The 18,521-nt window shown below is 38.5% G+C and overlaps 2 pseudogenes; both read right to left on the reverse strand.

The window, feature by feature from the left end:
* Positions 1 to 4,498: 4,498 nt before the first annotated feature.
* On the reverse strand, positions 4,499 to 5,269 carry LOC147439098 (uncharacterized; annotated as a pseudogene).
* A 12,085-nt stretch (positions 5,270 to 17,354) lies between these two features.
* Positions 17,355 to 18,225, reverse strand: LOC147439099 (uncharacterized; annotated as a pseudogene).
* Between the last annotated feature and the right edge of the window lie 296 nt (positions 18,226 to 18,521).

An 18,521-nucleotide genomic window follows, 5' to 3' on the forward strand; every position in this document is an offset into this window, starting at 1 on the left:
GAACCTGGAGTCTCTTCTTCTTCTTCTCTAGTTTGCACTCTTCTTTTGCCTTTACAATATCCTCTTGTACTTGAAGCTCGATTCATGTTTTCATCTCCAAATATGCTCACGGTTGCTATCCTTTAGCAAAGATTCATGCTTTCATCCATAGTTATGCTCGCAACTCGCTTGCAAATCCTATGCTTGAGAATACCCTCATAGTTTTGGCCCCAAACGTGCTCATGGGCCTTGTGCTTCAATTTGGGTTCATGTTTCCTCAATCTATTCACGATGCTCAAAGATGGGTTTATAGTTTCATTCCCTAATCTTCTCTTGTGAATAGGAATTCAATGGCTTCTATTAGATTAGGTTTACACATGAACTTGATGGACTACATAACCAAAACTTGTTTACTATTCTAACAAAGATCATTCACATGATGGAACATACACATGAATCTTTAAAAAAAGGGTGATAAACATTATGCGAAGCTAAAAAAGATGGATAACATGATTGAAAATACATGTGAATTGAAATGAATAGGGTAATAATCAGAAACCTACTTCTTTAAGGGACAATTGTCTTGAATGTCTAGAAGGAAATGCTCGTACTCCTTGAATGACAACTTCTCCTTTTGAACATGAGGTTTTATGTCTTCAAGGCTGGATAAGAACTTCTTTAGGATGGGAGATTTTTTTGCTTCAAGGCTGGTTAATCTCTTCCTTTCTATTGTAACTTGTGTATTCACTTTTAGTATTGTGATGTGGGCTTCCTTTTTGAGATGTTTGCATAGGAAAGAAGGCTTCACATGTACTCCACATGTACCTTGCCACAACCAAAAATTAGTCCTCCATAATGATGCAAAAGCATATCAATGTGCATAGGGTAGTGCCTACCATGAAGCCCCTTTGCATGCAGAGAAATGTATGTTTCTTGGAGAAGAGCATCACATGGATTTTGACCCACTCACACTAGCTTCTAAGCCTAGAGCTACCATTAATTAATATTTCTTTGAAATTGAGGAGAGTTGTAATATCAATAGTTGCTCAACTTGTTGGTTTTTGCATGGATATGCCATCTTGTCTCCTCCTTCTCAACAAGGGAATGCAGTCTCTTCTTCTCCTTCTCTAGTTTGAACTCTTCTTTTGCGTTTACAATCTCCTCTTTCTTTGAAAGTTTAGCCTTCATGCTGTCCACATATTGGGCTTCTCATTGAGGTTGGCGCACACAAACGTGTGTCATTGGAGCATGAAGTAGATCAAATTATTCTTGCTTATTCTTGACATGTGACAGGTCTTGCACTTGAAGATGGATTCACGTTTTCATCTCAAAATATGCTCATACTTACTATCCTTGAGCAAAGATTCATGCTTTCATCCACAAATTTTCTTGCAACTCCTATGCTTGAGGATACGCTCATAGTTTTGGCCCCAAACGTACTCATGGGAATTCTTCTTGAATTTGGGTTCATGTTTCCTCAATTTGTTCACAATGCTTGCAAATGGGTTTATGGTTTCATTCCCTAATCTTCACTCTTTCAAATCAATGCCTCCATTTTCTAATACTCTTGCCTTTGTTTGAAAATTTTGAAAAGTTGTTGGTGGCATTGTTAACTTCTTGTTGGGTTTCTACCATTGAGTTAAGACATGAATTGTCTCACCTTCCATAACCGATTTTGGTGGATTATTTGGTACTTGAGATATGTCTTCATCATTGTAATTGGTTGTGTCCTAGTTTTCTAGAGAGACACCTAAATCATTCAGAATATTTGCTTCCTCAACAATTGCAATGTGATTGCATGGCATACCAGTAAACATATTTCACTACATCTGGGTTGTGCGGCCATATTCCAGTTGCTTTAAATCACAATTTCATCTTTGATTTTGTTCAAGATGACTTCAAAGCTTTCGTTGCAATGGAGCCTAGCTCACTCTTATTGGCTTGAGAATGTGTTATTCTTTGATACCATATGCCCCTTCTTTGTGGAAGTGTACCTTTAGGGATTTTAAAATAGATACATCCAAATGATGGAGCTTATGAGATGTGTGTGCATGCAAAGTTACAATGTGGATGCTAACATCACAAGCGCTCACAACCACCTCTAGCGACTTATAACTACTAGCCCATCTAATATCAACAAATGTCATTTTTCAAAGCCCATCTCTTACATGGATGCACTTTTGAAGTGATTTAGCCATGCTTGGAGAAGTTCATCTGTCATCCATGATTTTCTTTGCATTGCCATGGTTTCTCCTAGTTCTCAATTTTCAATGTAATTGTCCTTCATTTTATTGCCTTTGAAGATGTATTAACATGGGATTGCTTGACCTGATGCATTCACTCAACAAAGAACAATCATCCACTCTTTAGAATCACATGTAATTTTGTAAACAACCTTTCCTCCTTTTCATGCAAGGTTTCTCATGCGAGCCTTCAAACTCTCTCCTCTACATTCATATGTTGAAAGGTGGATATTTGTTATCTGCATACAATTATGCCAAATTGTGATGTAGAGATTTTACTATTTCTTCTTAGGACCTTGTCCTTAGAGGAAACTTTCCACTACTCATCATAATATCCTAAAAAGAGGAAATAAAAAAGGTAAGTGCAATGCACATATCCAAATATCTATGAAACTCAAAGACATCTTTGTTAGCGGGCCCTCTAACAAAGACAAAAAGATCATGACAACAATGAAAAGCAATCACCTTTTACTTGAATGAGCAATACCTCATTCAAGTATTGCTCATTTGCCAAAATCTCTCTGTGTATTGTGAGGGATATTTACATGTCCTATATTGAAGAGTATCCTAAGTATGTCTAGCTCTCTCTTTTTGTATTGAGAAGGGAGAAAGTACTTCATTACCATTCTTTTTGAAATTTCGTCCAAGTTTGTGGTTGTTTGTGTTTTTTGCGAGCCACATTCAACCAAAGAGAAGCATGTTTTGTCATTTGGTTTGCTAGACACTTGATTTTTGTGTTATTCACTGAACTTTTCTCCTTGAAAGTAGTCACCCAAGGATGAAAAATAAGAGAGAAGCACATGAGCATCCTTTCTGCCATCATCCTTTTCTCTTGGTACTCATCCAAGGATGACAACCATGAGACAAGTACATGAGCATCCTTTCTTCTATCATAATTTCTCTTGGTACTCATCCAAGGATGACAACTAGGAGACAAGTAAATGAGCATCCTTTCTTCTATCATAATTTACAAGAGTAAATGTTTTTTTAGAGATCTTCTTTTGTTAATTTTGTCTTTATTTGAGCATCCAAAGTATGATTGGTCACTTTGATAAGCCACTTATCTTTGTTGTAATTTTCATCATTGCACTTGTGGGAACTCTGCTTTTGTAACTTCTTGAGATTTTTTTGAAAGAGAGTATGTGCAACACATTACTTTTTAGACACTTCAATAAACACATCAATGATTTGATCCATAACAAGAGAATTTTGGGTGGTCATAATTGGTTAACTCAAGAAAAATAAAAGTTAAAATATAGATTTAAATCCAAAATTTATGCAAGAGTCAAAATTACAAGAAGAAAAAAAAGAATATAAGAAAATGAATAAGATGAGATCTGTGTATGTTGGATGAACTAGAAAATTTCCAAGGAGACCTCCATTGCATATGCAAAGCCTTTGAACAATCCAAAATGATGAATAGAAGCAATTGAGAGAGAATTTTCTTGTTTCATTGATGATAATAGGCACTTTGATTGACTTTGAGGCTGATTTTCAACACTTTGTGATTGCTCCTTATGAGTGTGAGTGATGCATGAATTGCCTTTGTTGATCTTCTTCAATTGTTTGCATCCTTTTCTTTGAAATATGTTGCTCATACTTATGATTGAAACTATTGAGATGAGGAAGACTGTTGTCTTGCATCTTTAGCAAAGAGAGAGCCTTCCAAAAGTGATCTTCTTGACAGTATTCATGCCATAGTTATTTTATTTGTCCACAAGAAGCACTCTTCTTTGATTCTACACACTGTTCAGAGCGTTTTTAAAAGCTCCAAGACCACTGTTTGCTTCTTGAAATTTTCCCAACACTTTTTCACTACTTTGATTCATTAAATCAAAATAAATTTAGGAAAATTATTGATTGAATAATCACAAAATACAAAGAGAACAATATAAACAAGAATCAAAAAACAAGACACCATACTAGGTATTTGCCTTTCACCTCTTTATTCATATCATGGAGCATGAATTACAATTCCACCAATAGCAACCTCTTGTTGGGGCCAACATTTGAGGATGTAGGTAGGCCAACGTTTGAGGATGTAGGCGTGCATTTGTAATATCGGGCATCCCATACCACCCGGTCTCAGCCCCTCAAGGTGACCTCATGCACTCCTAGCCTCACAGGTTAACCATTGGTACTCTACCACAAGAACGGGGGTTGATAACTACAAATGAGGCCTTAGCCTCCTTTTATAAAAAAAGTTCAGTCACACAGGTCACGATTCACACTACGTCCAGTCGGACACTGGAGATCCATCTCAACGGTGTCATAGACTAGACTTCCTCTCCTATGATAGAGACATAACAATTAGAGCACTCTCAAACTTGAATTTTTTCTACATGGCTGGCAAAAAAATAGACCTAGTTTCTTTGGAGATATATGTGTGTTAATATTTTCCTTCTCAAGTGTCTTGTTAGTAGATTGATCCTTCTAGCCACTCTATTTCTACCTTGGTGTAGAAGCGGGAATGTATGGAGTTTTAGGCTCAGCCTTTCTTGTTGGTGTGTACACCTTGGCTTTCTTTCTTGATTTGGCAATAAGTGTATGGGAGCAGGCCTCTTCTTCATGGTGAGGTTAATCTACTCTTCCTCAATAGAGTCATACTCTTCATCAAAATCTAAATCACCATCATCATGCTCATCATTGTTGTGTTTCTCACCATCCTCATCACTATTCCTCATCATCCTCTCTACTCTTCTCCTTTACACCCTTGCTCTTCTTAGACACAACACATTTCACTTTAGACTTACATTCTATAGGAGGCACCTCTAATATGGGAGCAGTAGGGGATTTTGCTGCAGGCTTGTTTGCTAGAGTAGCAAACAAGCCTACAACAGCCTTGTCAAGTTTACCCCCAACCTACCATTCTCTTTAGCAAGAAGTGTGGATTCCTCCTCATCCTCATCTCGCATCTCAAATTCAACTCATCATCCGAACCTCATAGAGTCATCATCCCTAACAGCTTCGGACTTGTACACATAGAAGTAGATGCTTCCAGAGATATTATGGGAGAACACAAAATATTTATAGAAAATGAGGTCCAAAAGGGAGACCCAATTTTTTGAAAAAATTCAAAATTTATAATATTGATGCTTCTTTAGATACATATACCAACGCCTATACGGATGCAAATTTTGACGTGCATACCGATGCTTATACGGACGATTTTGAGTGGATAAAAATCCATGCGATACCTCTTCTCGAACAAGAGTACATATCTCTGCACGTAAATGGGCTTCATGGTGGGCACTACCTTATGTACATGATGGATCATCTCATTGGCTACTGAGTTCATTGGACTAGTGCCTAAGTGGAAAAATAAGAGAATGATCATCTATAAGTATGGCAAGGATGTGGCACAATTCTTCCCCAAGATACATAATCATAAAGGATCACGCCCCTCCTATGTTTCTAGTGGTCACCTCTAGTGTTGATTGGTGCCAAATTTTAGTTTACTAGTGTTGCAAAGTAATTGGTCAAACATGTTGATTTAAAAAGTTGCAAAAATGGAAAATATGTAGGTATTGTTACCATATACATGTGGTAGTGATGTGTGTGAACACACTAGGACTGCCGGGGCATTTTTCCCTCTCTAGGAGGTTTTTTTCCTCGTGCATTGTATATACGCCTATCACTCTAGGACTATCTATCTTACACTAACTAATACACTCTCTATTGTGTGCCTTGAGCTTCCTTTGTCTTCTCCAAGCTGTGTGTGTTTTCCTGCAGTCCTAATTTCAACAATTGGTATCAGAGAAGGTTGCGTCCTCCTGAGCTTAGTCGCCAGCGGCTCCAGCATATGCCTGCTCACTTTCTCCGATTTCAGTGAGCTTTGGTGAGCGTTCACAATTCCACAAAAATTTTGGGATAGCTCGTAAAGCTAAGTCTGCTCAGATTTTTGATTCAGGCTCATTTCAGCCTCCGTTTCTACTACAGTTAGGTTTGCACAGGGAATTTTATCATTTTGTGCATAATTTTTGTCAGTGCCAAATACTGTATAACAGGTCCCATATAGTCTACTGCGGGTTGTGCTATATAACATGTGCTAGTCTCACTCAGTTTCTCCTAATTTCGGGCAATTTTTACATCAAGTGCAGGCATTTTCCATGGCTGACAACAACACAGATGTGTTCAAGATGTTTGCTGTTGAGGACAGATTGGATGGGAACAATTACCCTATGTGGGCTTACATGATGAACATGTCCTTGTGTCAAAGGTCCATTTGAAATATTGTGCAAGGAATTGATGTACGCCTTGGTTCTTAGGATGTGGCAGGTCTTGCTGCAAGGATAGCTGTTGTAAGAGTTGTTTTGCCTACGATAGAACAAGCTCGTTGGGATGTAAAGGATGTGCAGGCTCATGCATTGATTGCGTTGTCTGTGAAATGCACTATTACTCCTCACATTCGTTCAACGAAATTTCTAGAACATGCTTGGAATATTTTGGTTGGTCTTTATGCAAGTCGCAATGAGGCTAATATTTCATTGATGCGTAAAGAGCTGGAGTCAAAGATTATTGCATGTGGACACTTTCCTTGCTGGTTTCAAGGATATCAACGAGCAACTTATTTCCGTAGGTGAAGTCATTTCAGACAGTTCCCTTGTGCAGACTATTCTTGATGCCTTACCAGATTCTTACGAGACTTTTGCTAGTACTTGGAGACTTATGACCCAAGGAAATCCTGAAGTTGTCAAGTTCGATGCATTGTGCACATTGCTGTTGCAAGAGTTAATTTCCAGAAAAAATAGGAGTAGACAGCGTGGAGTTGAACAGGCTTTTATTGCTTCTTAAAGAAAGGGCGGTAGCAACAATGCAACCACTTCTAATGGTTCTTCTACGAGTGGAAAATCACCCGTTCCTAATGCTTCTATTGGCAGCAATTCGTGTGGAAATTCTGGTGATAAGGGCAAAAAGAAGATGCGTTGCCATTATTGTAAAGCTAATGATCACTTGATAAAGCAGTGTCCTAAGTTGAAGGCCAAAGAGGCTAAGAAGAAAGAGGGTGGTTCCACTGCAAATGCTGGTTCCACTATAAATGCAACCATTGTTGATTCTTCTATGAAAGGAGACTGTGATGCTGATGTTGATGCAGAATGGGCCGTTAGTACAAAGTGCACTTACAATACTGTTGTCCATGATGCATGCATGTTAGTTGTTGCAGATTCACATGTGTAGTATTTCGAAAGTGGTGCAAAAAGTACATTATCTCACATCGTGAATTTTTTACCTCTCTCGAGTCTGTCCCTCATGGGAATTCAGTCACCTGTGCCAACAATGCCTCTTATCCGGTTCAGGGGGTTGGAAAGATTGTGCTTACTGCTGCTAATGGTAGTTCTTTCTTGCACTTTATGTACCTAGGATCAAGAAGAATCTTTTGTCTGTATCTGCACTTGCTAGACTTGGACTTATAGTCAAATTTGTGGATGACGGATGTATAGTTCATGAAATTTTTGCCTCTGGTCTTTTGTGTCATGGGCTGTATAAGCTCACTTTGTATGACAAGTGTGGACAAAATTTTGCAAATGCAGTTGCAAATTCAAGGGCTATTTCAGATGCAAAACTTTGGCATGCATGTTTTCTTCATCTGAATTTTGTCAGTTTGCTGCGTTTGCAAAAATCTGAAATGGTTCCTTCTTTGCCGCCTCTTGAAACCTGTCAAACATGTTTGTGAAGGCTGTATTTTGAGTAAGATGCAGCGTTCGAAGTTTCCAAAGGATGGTTCAATTAGGGCCACATGCAGATTGCAGCTTGTGCATAGTGATGTTGGTGGGCCCATGCAAACTCCGCCCTTGGGCAATTACCTTTACTTCATGACTTTCATTGATGATTACTCCAAGCATGCATGGGTATTTCCGCTTAATGCGAAGTCCAAAGTTTTTATGTGCTTCAAACAATTCCTGGCTATGGCTGAAAATGTCTCGAAATGTACTATGGGCACCCTCCATTCCGATCGAGGGGGGGAGTATATGTCTCATGAACTCAATGCATTTCTAGCTAGTCGTGGAATAAAACACCAATGTACAGTGCCTTATACGCCTCATCCAAATGGTGTTGCTGAGAGGAAAAACAGGTCACTTAGGGAAATGGCACGATGTATGGTCAAAAGTCAAGCTTTTCCGCCTTCTTTTTGGCTTGAGGACATCATGTGTGCCACTTATGTACTTATTAGGTGTCCTACAAAAGCTTTGCAATCTATTACTCCATATGAAGCATGGCATCATAGAAAGCCTTCTATTGAGCACATGCGTGTTTTTGGTTGTTTGGCATATGCTTTTGTGCCACAAGCACAACACAGAAAATTGGATGATAAGGCTGTCAAATGTATTTTTGTTGGTTATAGTGCTGAAAGCAAAGGTTACAGGTTATATCATCCGCAAACAAAGCGTATTTTGTTTTCACGGGATGTAGTGTTTGTGGAAGATTCTGTTCATCCCTTGCTGTCATGTACTAGAGACAATAATGTAAGCTCACAGGACATTTATGACACTTTGTTGCCTCTTTTCAGTGGTGGAAGTTTGAATGTAAATTCCAATGAGGCAAATGTACAACCTATGGGGGTTTTTAAAACTGTTACATATCAACCTATTACTGATGCAAATATACATTATGTACTTGATGAGAAAAGGGTTGAAAATGAGCAGCCTAGAGGTATGTCAAAATGTCTGGTGCATACATTGCGTGACAGTAAATTGGATGCACCTTTGTCTAGTCGTACTCGTTCAGGCTCTGGCCCTGCATTTTATGCATCAGATTGTTATGCCTTGGCTGTGTCTAGCTTACATGCTATTGAGTAACCTCTGTCTTTTGATGAAGCACAGAATTCAAAAAATTGGATGGCTGCCACGCAATCGGAATATGATGCACTTATGGAAAATGACAGATGGACTTTATGTGGTTTGCCTCCTAGAAAAAAGGTCATTGGTACACAGTGGGTTTACAAGTTGAAACGAAAGCCGGATGGTGAGATCGATCGCCATAAGGCTCGACTTGTTGCAAAGGGTTATGCATAGCAAAAAGGCTCTGGCACGCGAGTTTTTTCATTAAGGTCAAAAAGTGGTATATATACCTTACAACTTCTCAAACCCTAAAGTTCCAAAATCAACCATCTACTCAATCTAACTATCAAAACTGGGATACAATCTGGAAACTTCTGTAAGTCCCAATATTTACAAGGTGAAAAATCGGGTTTTCCTCAATGAATGAATAATTACAAAAATAATAGTCCGCCGAGTAGTTAGATGCCGTGGGGTGTGTCCAGCTTCTAACAAAGATCATCTAGACTTTCATCTTCATGGAGCCACATTTTCAGAGGAACTTAGGGATTCACTTATTTCTTGTTCTTTTGATTCCTCTCTTATGGGAGAGAATCTTCTTTTGGGGGTCTCTTCAAGAGTCCTCCTAATCTCTCTCTCCTCTTGGAGAGGAAGGGAAATCCCATAAGCACGACATTGTTGAGTAACTTCGGCTTGCAAAGCAAGGTTGCCCATAGCTTGTTGCAACCTAAAACGATAATTAACAAACATGGGGGCATCATCATTAGCACCTTCATGTGAAAAATCAAAGTCATCAATATTCATTCTACTCTATTGGTTATTGTCAGCCATGCTAATTAAACTTATGTATAAATTATTGTGTGCTTTGGTACCCTCATAAAACTTATTCACTACTCTTCTTTACCTTTGAAAATAATTTCTCAAGCAACCATACCCGTGGTTTAGACACTATTGATTGCAAAGACTAGTGGAGACGGTCTAACATTGCTTGATTGATTATGGTTCTTGTTGAGCTTGCCCATAGCTCAATAATGGTTAAGCCAAAGGCAAGCCCTGAGAGACTCCATTATTAAGACTATAGTTCCCAATGGTGTATCCCAAGTTAGTCCTTCTCAACCAAGATAATAGATCCTTGTCCCACTTACCCTATTGCAATGAACATGTCCAACCTTTCATGGACAACTTAAGGACCTCTCTTCTTAAGCAAGAAAAGAGAAACCAATAGCTTTGATACCATTATAATGGAAATGGCCTATGAACTTTGAGAATAGCGGAATTAAGAGAATTAGAGTGAGCATTTTCATGAGACAAATATGAGAACATAGAGGGTGAACTTAATTAGTGGTAGCAACATAACCATTAGATTTAATTAACTTGGCATGAACAATACTTTTGTAGAAGAGAGAATTAGAGAACATAAACAATAGTTGAGGACCGGATTTATGTGGAGCCGGCAGTCCGCCCTCCAGTAGGATTTTGTATTATAGATTCTCCCATCAAGAGAGACTTGGTACAATACAATCTTTGTGTTCCTTGTGACCTAGGTGATGCAATGAAGATAGAAATCTTTTCATGCATCACGAACATAACATAATCTTGTAAAATCATTAACCATCCTCGGCCTCAGTCCTCCCAAGGCCTCAAACACCTTCCAAGGTGGAGAGAGCTAGCGGGGAATGAGGTTAGGGAAGAGGAAGAAGAAGGATTCATAGGAGCAAGAAATAGTTCCTCACTTATCATCACTCTTCGTGCTTAGCATAGCATAGTAGCATAGTAATGAAGATGGAGAAGATGTCAATCTTAAGCATTGAAGCATGGCTCTTGGTTGGATTTTCATTCCATAGCCAAGAGTGTTGGTGTAGGCTCTCAACTTCTCAACAATCTTAGAGAAGGAGATGGAGCTCTTGCACTTTGCACCTCACACAATGAGAGAGAGAGTGTGTGTGTGTGTGTGGGAGAGTATACACCCCAAGCTAGCCCCTAGCTTCCTTGGTCAACCCTCCCTTCTAGCTCATGAGAGAAATTGATTGGACCCCTACAAGCTTAGTTAATCACATGCTTTAGTTCAATCGAGCAACCATGCTAGCCTTGGGACAAGTGTCCCCCTTTCCCCTTTAAAGGAGAGGACCTCATAAATGCATAAACAATTAATTAAATTAGCTAAATTATCATTGGACTCCTTGAGAGGCCAACCAATAGGCTTTAGGCACACCATGAGGGCAACATGGATAGGAACTTAACAAGAGTCCTTGTTGCTACTTTAGACCAAGCTTGCCTTGTGTGAGGGTGTGTGTGTTCTCTCTCATGCTCCTCCAATGAGGGCTCCCCCTTGAGTAGGAAGCTTCTTTGATTTTTGGGAACACCTTGAACCCCTTAAGCACCTTAGTCATGGAAAACCTTAGCACCTTAGTCATTAAGCACCTCAATCACCTTAGTCAGCAAGCACGACAAGCACCTCAATTTTGGGCCGAGTTCTCCCCTCAAGCACAACCCTAGCTTGAGGGTTGCCTAAGGTCAAAGTAATTTTAACACTAACCTTTGGAGGTCTTTAATGAAGCTAACCCTAAGGTCTTTTAGCTCCATTAGCTAGCCTTGCTCTTTGGCAGACCATCTCTCATTTGGACCCCTTGAACCTTGGCTCTGTGTTGAGATAGATCCATGAGCACATTTCCATATTCTAACCCTTTTTCTTCCCGTTTATTCTCACACATTAAATGATCAGTTTAATATGAGAAAATCATTTGTGTTGGTTTGATATTAGATTTTATGATGGAGGATCAAGGAGGAGAAGAGAAAAATGGGGCAAAAATGCAAAAATAAACCCGTAGGTTTGTTTTGCAGGTGGCATCGGTATAGGCATAAAAATTCCTTTGAAATTGAGAAGAGCTATAAGATCACCCTCATCTTCTGTATCAAAACAAGTGCTCAACTTGCTAGTTTTTGCACAAATAGGGTGTTTTATTTGCTTGTGCTGCAATCTTTTATTTGTCTTTACTCCTTCTCAGCAAGGGAACTTGGAGTCTCTTCTTCTTCTTCTCTAGTTTGCACTCTTCTTTTTCCTTTACAATATCCTCTTTATTTGTAGGTTAAGCCTTTATGCTCTCCACATATTGGGCTAATGTGAGAACCATGCTATTGATGTAGTCTACAATTGCTTATCATTGAGGTTGGTGCACACAAACTTGGAACATGAAGTAGATCAAGTATTCCTGCTTATTTTTTAGATGTGACAGGTCTTGTACTTGAAGCTGGATTCATGTTTTCATCTCCAAATATGCTCACGGTTGCTATCCTTGAGCAAAGATTCATGCTTTCATCCATAGTTATGCTCGCAACTCGCTTGCAAATCCTATGCTTGAGAATACGATCATAGCTTTGGCCCCAAGTGTGCTCATGGGCCTTGTGCTTGAATTTGGCTTCATGTTTCCTCAATCGATTCACGATGCTCAAAGATGGGTTTATAGTTTCATTCCCTAATCTTCTCTTGTGAATAGGAATTCAATGGCTTCTATTAGATTAGGTTTACACATGAACTTGATGGACTACATAACCAAAACTTGTTTCTATTCCTACAAAGATCATTCACATGATGGAACATACACATGAATCTTTAAAAAAGGGTGATAAACATGATGAGAATCTAAAAAAGATGGATAACATGATTGAAAATACATGTGAATTGAAATGAATAGGGTAATAATCAGAAACCTACTTCTTTAAGGGACAATTGTCTTGAATGTCTAGAAGGAAATGCTCGTACTCCTTGAATGACAACTTCTCCTTTTGAACATGAGGTTTTTTGTCTTCAAGGCTGGATAAGAACTTCTTTAGGATGGGAGATTTTGTCGCTTCAAGGCTGGTTAATCTCTTCCTTTCTATTGTAACTTGTGTATTCACTTTTGGTATTGTGATGGGGGCTTCCTTTTTTATATGTTTGCATAGGAAAGAAGGCTTCACGTGTACTCCACATGTACCTTGCCACGACCAAAAACTAGTCCTCCATAAACTACTAGCCCATCTAATATCAACAAATGTCAATTTTCAAAGCCCATCTCTTACATGGATGCACTTTTGAAGTGATTTAGCCATGCTTGGAGAATTTCATCTGTCATCCATGATTTTCTTTGCATTGCCATGGTTTCTCCTAGTTCTCAATCTTCAATGTAATTGTCCTTCATTTTATTGCCTTTGAAGATGTATTGACATGGGATTGCTTGACATGATGCATTCACTCAACAAAGAACAATCATCCACTCTATAGAATCACATGTAATTTCGTAAACAACCTTTGCTCCTTTTCAAGAAAGGTTTCTCATGCCTTTATCATGAGAGCCTTCAAACTCTCTCCTCTACATTCATATGTTCACAGGTGGATATTTGTTATCTGCATACAATTACGCCAAATTGTGATGTAGAGATTTTACTATTTCTTGTTAGGACCTTGTCACCCTTGAATGATCAAGACCTTTTGAAACTTTGAACACCAATTGAGGATGACGCTTATCCCACCAACTTTTGCCTAGAAATCCATTTGTGAAAAGTGTGTGCCTAGTCATACGTATTTTTTCAATCTTGAGTTTGACATCTACGACAGACACTCCATGTCCTGAGGCACACTTGAGAATATTTATCAGAGAAAAATATTTTTTTCGTTCATTGTTAGCGAGGCCATAGGGCCTTGTCTCTTTTTCCATGTTTTTCCCTCTTCAACGTTTTTAATTATGGATATGCTGATGCCAAATTGGATTGAACATTTTTGCAGGGAAATCCCCTTTGTGAGAACCTATTGGAAATGGGGTTGCAAGGAAGCACACACAGCTTGGACAAGACAAAGAAGCTCAAGGCACACAACAAAGAGTAGGATTTCTTAGTTCACAACAATGAAAGATAAGTTGGCCCTAGAGTGATGGGTGTATATACAATGCATGGGGGGAAAAAACTCCTAGTGAGGGTAAAAATTCCCCCATAGTCCTAAGAGTGTTCACACACATCGCTACCACATATGTAAAGTAACTAATCCCCCTTGGGAGTGATGCGATGAACAAGAGCTAGCACATAGAGTATAGGGAAGTGCCATGCCGTGAGGTTATGATCAGTCCACAAAGGGGAGTCAGCCCAAATCTTTGCAAAAAGCTTCGAATTTTTCACGGGACAATGCCTTTGTGAAAAGATTTGCAAGGTTATCATGTGCTAGCACACAAGCCAAATTGATCTCTCTTGCTGAGAGTCTCTCTCTGACTGACATAGTGACAATGCACCTCAATGTGCTTTGTGCGAGCATGAAAAACCGGGCTCCTTGCAACTACACAATGAGAAAAATTGGTATTTTTTTGAGTTTTGTGTAAAAAATAGTTTCAATCATTAGGGAATTTTACTCTCAAATGGGGCCTATAGGGACTTTGACTTTCTACCTCTTGTCCAAAATGGCGTACGGTAAATTTTTTACAAATGAAATAAAAACTTGTTGGACCTTTTAAATTTAGAATGTACTCATCGAGATCTATTCATTGATATATAGCATGCCATGAGATTCCTTATAATTTAGAAGATTCTATTTTTTGATGTGACAACTCCGTCTTATAAATGGAATCTGGGTCCCACATTTCATCTTTAGTGGGGAGGCCATAGATTATACAAATCAATCCAAATTTTCCGGGGTTTAGGGATTTAGAACCTACTCTCTAAGATATTTCCAATGATATGTTGGTTGATAGGGTTTTGACAAAGCGTTTATGTACTTCACCAGGTTGCCCCTTATGGGGCCCCTTTGAGAGTCTAGATTTTCCCTAATGGATTTGAAAAACAAACAAAATTTGTTGGCTTCCTGCAATATTTCCAACACTTTCAACACAACTTTGTAGGCACCAACCATCCCCATCAATCAATATGATTGGGTATTTCCCTTCTGCCTCTTTGTTCATCTCATGGAGCATGAATTACAATACGATAAATATGTATGAAAGGTAAGAGAGCAAGAACCATTCAATTAAGAGAGTGTATGCCCTTTGAAAGGGGGATAAAACATCATGTTCTTTGGTTAGGATGCTCTCAGAGCACCCGTCTTTCTCGTGAAGAGCCAAGAAGCTGGTTCCTACTGAAAAAGTGGGGTGTGCGCGAAGACACAATTTTTTTGGGATTCTCTTTCTCTTGTCATACATGTATCCAAAAATAGAAGTGGTTGCTTTTCACTTAAACTCTAAGAATAGTAGGTGAAGAAGATTTCTATTTAGACTTCTTCTTCTTTTGAATGTCTTTTGAGAATAAAACATAAGCAAAATTAATAAAATGTCCAAAAGTAGTAATTATGATCAATAGTCCACCATGATAGGGAAACGACTACCCTTAGTTGTGGAAAATATAAAAAACTAGGAATCTTCAAAATTTGTGTGGAGACAAGGCAGATCTCCACACGATATCTGTTGATGAATCAAGTAAAGTCCTTAGAGGAAACTTTCCACTACTCATCATAATATCCTAAAAAGAGGAAATAAAAAAGGTAAGTGCAATGCACATATCCAAATATCTATGAAACTCAAAGACATCTTTGTTAGCGGGCCCTCTAACAAAGACAAAAAGATCATGACAACAGTAAAAAGCAATCACCTTTTACAATGTTCAAAGGGAAAAACCTCATTCACGTATTGTTCATTTTCCAAAATCTCTCTGTGTATTGTGAGGGAGATTTACATGTCCTATATTGAAGAGTATTCCAAGTATGTCTAGCTCTCTCTTTTTGTATTGAGAAGGGAGAAAGTACTTCATTACCATTCTTTTTGAAATTTCTTCCAAGTTTGTGGTTGTTTGTGTTTTTTGCGAGCCACATTCAACCAAAGAGAAGCATGTGTTGTCATTTGGTTTGCTAGACACTTTCTTTTTGTGTTGTTCACTGAACTTTTCTCCTCGAAAGTAGTCACCCAAAGATGAAAAATAAGAGAGAAGCACATGAGTATCCTTTCTTCCATCATCCTTTTCTCTTGGTACTCATCCAAGGATGACAACCAAGAGACAAGTACATGAGCATCCTTTCTTCTATCATAATCTACAAGAGTAAATGTTTTTTTAGAGATCTTGTTTTGTTTTGTCTTGATTTAAGCATCCAAAGTATGATTAATCACTTTGATAAGCCACTTATCGTTGTTGTCATTTTCATCATTGCACTTGTGGGAACTCTGCTTTTGTAACTTCTTGAGATTTTTTTGAAAGAGAGTATGTGCAACACATTCCCTTTCAAGCTCTTCAATAAGCACATCAACGATTTGATCAATAACAAGAGAATTTTGGGTGGTCATAATTGGTTAACTCAAGAAAAATAAAAGTTAAAATATAGATTTAAATCCAAAATTTATGCAAGAGTCAAAATCAAAAAAAGAAAAAAAAGAGTGTAAGAAAATGAATAAGATGAGATCTGTGTATGTTGGATGAACTAGACAATTCCACGGAGACCTCCATTGAATATGCAAAGCCTTTGAACAATCCAAAATGATGAATAGAAGCAATTGAGAGATAAATTCCTTGTTTCATTGATGATTATAGGCTCTTTGATCGACTTTGAGGCTGATTTTCAACACTTTGTGATTGCTCCTTATGAGTGTGAGTGATGCATGAATTGTCTTTGTTGATCTTCTTCAATTGTTTGCATCCTTTTCTTTGAAATAGGTTGCTCGTTCTTATGATTGAAACTATTGAGATGAGGAAGCTTGTTGTTCTTGCATCTTTAGCAAAGAGAGAGCCTTCCAAAAGCGATCTTCTTGAGAGTATTCATGCCAAAGTTATTTGATTTGTCCACAAGAAGCACTCTTCTTTGATTCTACACACAGTTCGGAGCGTTTTTAAAAGCTCCAATACCACGGTTTGTTTCTTGAAATCTTCCCAACACTTTTTCACTACTTTGATTCATTAAATCAAAATAAATTTAGAAAAATTATTGATTGAATAATCACAAAATACAAAGAGAACAACATAAAAAAGAATCAAAAAACAAGACACCATACTAGGTATTTGCCTTTCACCTCTTATTCATATCATGGAGCATGAATTAAAATTCCACCAATAGAAACCCCTTGTTGGGTCCAACATTTGAGGATGTAGGCGGGCCAACGTTTGAGGATATAGGCGTGCATTTGTAATATCGGGCATCCCATACCACCCGGTCTCACCTCCTCAAGGTGACATCATGCACTCCTAGCCTCACGGGATAACCATTGGTACTCTACCACAACAGCGGGGGTTGATAACTACAAATGAGGCCTTAGCCTCCTTTTATAAAAAAGATCAGTGACACAGGTCAGGATTCACACTACGTCCAGTCGAACACTGGAGATCCATCTCAACGGTGTCATAGACTAGACTTCCTCTCCTATGATAGAGACATAACAATTAGAGCACTCTCAAAGTTGAAATTTGTGCTACATGGCTGGCAAAAAAACGGACCAAGTTTCTTTGGAGATATATGTGTGTTAATATTTTCCTTCTCAAGTGTCTTGTTAGTAGATTGATCCTTCTAGCCACTCTATTGCTACTTTGGTGTAGAAGCGGGAATGTATGGTGTTTTAGGCTCAGCTTTTCTTGTTGGTGTGTACACCTTGGCTTTCTTGCTTGCATTGGCAATTAGTGTATGGGAGCAGGCCTCTTCTTCATGGTGAGATTAATCTACTCTTCCTCAGATGACTTCTCAATAGATTCATACTCTTCATCAAAATCTAAATCACCATCATCATGATGATCATTGTCGTGTTTCTCACCATCCTCATCACTATTCCTCATCATCCTTTCCACTCTTCTCCTTTACACCCTTGCTCTTCTTGGACACAACACATTTCACTTGAGACTTACATTCTATAGGAGGCACCTCTAATATAGGAGCAGTAGGTGACTTTGTTGCAGGCTTGTTTGCTAGAGTAACAAACAATCCTACAACAGCCTTGTCAAGTTTAATGACCCCCAACCTACCATTCTCTTTAGCAAGAAGTGTGGATTGCTCCTCATCCTCATCTCGCACCTCAAATTTATCTCATCATCCCAACCTCATAGAGTCATCATCCCGAACAGCTTCGGTCTTGTACACATAGAAGTAGATGCTTCCAGAGCTATTATTGGAGAAGACAAAATATTTCTAGAAATGAGGTCCAGAGTCATTTCCCCCATGAAAGGGTTTCAACATTCACTTGATTTGACCTATTTTTTACTTTCAAAACACCATAAGAGATCAATTCATTACCAATGCCAAATTACCAATGTTGTTGGCAGGCATTGGTATATGCATTGCTAAAACTGAGGGAGACCCAATTTTTTGAAAAAAATCAAAATTTATAATATTGATGATTATTTAGATACATATACCAACGCCTATACGGATGCAAATTTTGACGTGCATACCGATGCTTATACGGGCGATTGTGAGTGGATAAAAATCCATGCGATACCTCTTCTCGAACAAGAGTACATATCTCTGCACGTAAATGGGCTTCATGGTGGGCACTACCTTATGTACATGATGGATCATCTCATTGGCTACTGAGTTCGT

This window comes from Adiantum capillus-veneris, chromosome 16 (assembly GCF_014529385.1).
Source record: "Adiantum capillus-veneris isolate H3 chromosome 16, ASM1452938v2, whole genome shotgun sequence".
In the NCBI taxonomy this organism is placed as follows: Eukaryota; Viridiplantae; Streptophyta; class Polypodiopsida; order Polypodiales; family Pteridaceae; genus Adiantum; species Adiantum capillus-veneris.